This window comes from Nomascus leucogenys, chromosome 17 (assembly GCF_006542625.1).
Source record: "Nomascus leucogenys isolate Asia chromosome 17, Asia_NLE_v1, whole genome shotgun sequence".
In the NCBI taxonomy this organism is placed as follows: domain Eukaryota; kingdom Metazoa; phylum Chordata; class Mammalia; order Primates; family Hylobatidae; genus Nomascus; species Nomascus leucogenys.
The window spans coordinates 34,673,774-34,678,120 of NC_044397.1; positions in this window are offsets into that span (position 1 = coordinate 34,673,774).

Sequence of the window (4,347 nt, forward strand, 5' to 3'; positions counted from 1 at the left end):
AGTGTTTTTGGTCTCACATGCAATTCCAGAACCACACCACTTCCCATCAAAAGGTGGCATGTTGCTAGGCGCTGTGGCTCACGCCTGTAATCCCAGGACTTTAGGAGGCTGAGGTGAGCGGATCACCTGAGGTCAGGAGTGCGAGACCAGCCTGGCCAACATGGCCGTCTCTACTAAAAATACAAAAATTAGCCGGGCATGGTGGCAGGCACCTGTAATCCCAGCTACTCAGGAGGCTGAGGCAGGAGAATTGCTTGAACCCGGGAGGCAGAGGTTGCAGTGGGCCGAGATCATGTTACTGCACTCGAGCCTGGGCGACAAAAGTGAGACTCTGTCTCAAGAAAACAAAAAAAAAAAGGTGGCATCACCAGGCATGGCGCCTGTAAAACCAGCACTTTGGGAGGCCAAGGCAGGAGTATCGCTTTAGCCCAGGAGTTTAAGACCAGCCTAGGCAACATAGTGAGACCCCATCTCTACCAAAAAATAAAATAAAATTAGCTGGGTATGGTGGTGTGCACCTGTACTCCCAGCTACTCAAGAGGCTGAGGTGGAAGGATTGCTTGAACCCAGGAGTTTGAGACCAGCCTGGGCAACATAGTGAAACCCCCATCTCTACAAAAAAAATTTTAAAAATTAGCCGGGCATAGTTGTTCGTGCCTGTAGTCCCAGTTACATGGGAAGATGAGGTTGGAGGATCACTTAAGCCCAGGAGGTTGAGGCTGCAGCTAGCCATGATTGTACGCCAGCCTGGGTGACAGAGTGAGACCCTGTGTCACAAAGAAAAGGAAAAAAATGGGGGGAACCTATTTTCCCTTCCCTTGAAACTAGGTGTGACTTTATGACTGCCTCAAGGCATTGAATGCAGTGAAAGGGATGTTGGGTGCTTCTAAGATTAGGTTATAAAGGAGATGTGGCCTTCATTCACCTATCCCCTCTGTCTCTCTCTGTCTCCCACTCCACTGCCTTCCTTCCCTTACCTCCTTCCTTCCCTCCCTTCCATTCCCTTCCCTTTCCTTTCCTTCCTTCCTTCACTCCCTCCCTCCCTTCCTCTCCTTCTTTCCTTCCCCCCCTCCCTCCCTTCCTTCCTTTCCTTCCTCCTCTCTCTTGCTGGATACTTGTCCTTGGATCCCAGCCACCATCCTGTGAGGAAGCCCAGACCACATGAAGAGACCACCTGCACGTGTTCAGATCCACTGCCCCAGCTAAGATCTCAGCTGACAGCCAGACCAATCACCAATCTTAGGAGCTGGCAAGCCTTTAGATGGTCCAACCTTTGAGACCCCCCAGAGGAGCCAGGTGGAGGATAGATGAGCCATCCGTGCGGATCCCTTCGCCAAATGGAAGATTTAGGAGCAAAATAAACAATGTTGTCATTGCTTTCACCCATGAAATTGTTGAATAATTTGTTTTGCAGCTTAAGTAGCTGGAACACTGTGTTACAGAGGGAAGAGTAACAACCAGCAGAGAGAGAATAGCCTCACAGCCAGTTAAGTAAGAGATTTTTGACCCTCTCCCTGTGGGTCCACTTTGCCCAACACAACAGAGAAGCCACAGCTTCCAATAGGAAAATAGAGAAGGAAGGTGTCTCCGAGAGTCAGATCACTCACTCCTGCCACCCCAGGGAGAGAGAAGGGGAGGAGGAAAAGCATAGATCACAGTACCCTTCTCACAGCAGGTTCCCCAGCACAGCCCTAGCCGACAGCAAAGAAAACTCAGGCCGGGCACAGTGGCTCACGCCTGTAATCCCAGCACTTTGGGAGGCCCAGGCAGGCGGATCACTGGAGGTCAGGAGTTCGACACCAGCCTGGCCAACATGGTGAAATCCCGTCTCTACTAAAAATACAAAAACTAGTCGGGCAGGTGGCACACGCCTTTAATCCCAGCTACTTGGGAGGCTGAGGCAGGAGAATCACTTGAACCTGGGAGGCGGAGGTTGCAGTGAGCTGAGATCATGCCATTGCACTCCAGCCTCGGCGACAAAAGCAAAAACTGTCAAAAAGAAAAAAAGAAGAAGAAGAAGAAGAAAAAGAAGAAGAAGAAAACTCAGTAAAATGGGACCTTTGGAATCAGATATAAGACTTGTTTTTTTTTTTTTTTTTTTTTTTTTTAGACAGAGTTTTGCTCTTATTGCCCAGGCTGGAGTGCAATGGTGCAATCTCGGCTCACTGCAACCTCCGCCTCCCGGGTTCAAGCGATTCTCTTACCTCAGCCTCCTGAGTAGCTGGGATTACAGGCATGCACCATCACTCCCGGCTAATTTTGTATTTTTAGTAGAGACGGGGTTTCTCCATGTTGGTCAGGCTGGTCCCAAACGCCTGACCTCAGGTGATCTGCCCGCCTTGGCCTCCCAAAGTGCTGGGATTATAGGTGTGAGTCACCACACCTGGCCTAAGACTTGGGTTTTTAAACTGGGTAGAATCTTAACTTATAGTAGCTAGGAAATATGGAATATTCTCCAGGTGTCATTTAAAAATCCATTACCTGGAGGGGCTCCGTGGCTCACACCTGTAATCCCAGTACTTTGGGAGGCCGAGGCAGGTCGATCACCCATCTGAGGTCAGGATTTCAAGACCAGCCTGACCAACATGGAGAAACCCCGTCTCTACCAAAAGTACAAAAAAATTAGCCAGGCGTGGTGGCGGGCACCTGCAATCCCAGCTACTCAGGAGGCTGAGGCAAGAGAATTGCCTGAACCCAGGAGGTGGAGGTTGCAGTGAGCCAAGATTGCATCATTGCACTCCAGCCTGGGTGACGAGTGAAACTCCGTCTAAAAAAATAAAAATCCATTACCCAGGGAAATGGGAGATTCAACAATACAGAAGGGAGCAATCATGGGTGAAAAATAAAACTATTTCATCTATGAGCATCTCTGAATTGAAACTGCCAAATAAAGTGATTATATTTGTCATGTCATCAGATTTATTCCTACCCAACAACCAAATGTGAGCACCATGCTTAGGGGCAGTGGGAATGTTTATTTCAAAAGGCAGATTATGTAAGATCTGGATGAAGGAGTGGGAGTTTCTGTTCTCTGTTCACCTGGATCTCCAAGCTATATACATTTAGAGATTGTCAGCCAGGCACAGTGCCTCACACCTGTATTCTCACACCTGGGAGATTGAGATGGGAGGATTGCTTGAGCCCAGGAGTTCAAGACCAGCCTGGGCAACACAGCGAGACCCTATATCTACAGAAAATTTTAAAATTAGCCAAGGGTAGTGGCGCATGTCTGTAGTCCCTGCTACTCAGGAGGCTGAGGCAGAAGGATCACTTGAGCCCAAAAATTCAAGGTTGCCGTAAGCTGTGACCACTGCACTCCAGCCTGGGAGACAGAGTAAGACCCTGTCTCAAATATATATATATATATATATGGAGAGAGAGAGAGTCAATTTCCCTTCCCTGTATCTTCTCTCTCTCTCTCTCTCTCTCTCTCTATATATATATATATATTTTTTTTTTTTTTTTCTTTTAAAGACAGAGTCCTGCTCTGTTAACCAGACTGGAGTGCAGTGGTGTGATCTCAGCTCACTGCAGCCTCCACCTCCTGGGTTCAAATGATTCTCCTGTCTCAGTCTCCCGAGTACCTGGGGTTACAGATGCACGCCACCATGCCCAGCTAATTTTTTATATTTTTAGTAGAGATGGGGTTTCACTATGTTGGCCAGGATGGTCTTGAACTCTTGAACTCAGGTGATCCCCGGCCTTGGCCTCCCAAAGTGCTGGGATTATAGGCATGAGCCACCACACCCAACCTGAATCTTCTCTCTTATTGATATTTTAAAATTCTTATTAGGCAACTCTGAAATATCCATGAAGATGGTTGACCTATGGGAATGAAAGTTACGAGCTATTGTCTTTGAGGATAAATGGAACATATTCCTTAGTTTCCTACAAAAGGCCCTTGCCTCTTCCTGTGAGACTTTTTCAAATACATATTTTGGACATTTCTCTTGCATTATCAGACTGTGGCAAGGAGGAAATTGCATGTGGAAATAACTCTCTAGGATAAGCAGAGCCTGCTCTATCCCTTTCCAAGCCTTCTGTAACCTCCCAACTGGAAGTGATAGCAGCAGCGCCCCATCTGGAATGGCCACTGCCGTGATGCTGGCTGCAGTGGGGGAGGCACAGCTGGGATCGTAGCACTCCACGGAGCTGGAGGGAGCTGGGAACACGTGGAAGCCCCCACCCTCCTTCCAAGTTGGAGAGACAGGAGACCCTCCCTCCCAGGAGTAGCTGCAGCCACCCAGTCACAGTCGCAAACCCGGGCTCCCCTTCAGCATTGACTCCACCAGCTTTCACAACACGGAAGTCAAACTTAGGCACCCACAATTTCTAGGGTGCCCTTCA